This window comes from Crocuta crocuta, unplaced genomic scaffold (assembly GCF_008692635.1).
Source record: "Crocuta crocuta isolate KB4526 unplaced genomic scaffold, BGI_CrCroc_1.0 scaffold13, whole genome shotgun sequence".
NCBI lineage: Eukaryota > Metazoa > Chordata > Mammalia > Carnivora > Hyaenidae > Crocuta > Crocuta crocuta.
This window is the reverse complement of record NW_027530007.1, coordinates 4,888,670-4,888,993: the sequence shown is the minus strand read 5'-3', so window position 1 is coordinate 4,888,993 and position 324 is coordinate 4,888,670.

Genomic DNA, 324 nt, shown 5'->3' with positions numbered 1-324 from the left:
CTTCGGCTCAGGTCATGATCTCACGGTTTGTGGGTTCGAGCCCCGCGTCGGGCTCTGTGCTGACAGCTCAGAGCCTGGAGCCTGTTTAGGATTCTGTGTCTCCCTCTCTCTCTGACCCTCCCCTGCTCACACTGTCTCTCTCTCTCTCTCTCAGAAATAAATAAAACATTAAAAAAAAAAGGAAAAGGAAAAGATGTTAGAGAAGCTCAGTCAGGGCTCATGGAGGGCAGTGTTCAGGAATTAAATTTTATCCTGACCACAATGGGGAGCATAGAAGGATTTTAAGCAGGGAGGTGACATGGTCCAATCCCCCCCCCCAAGGAT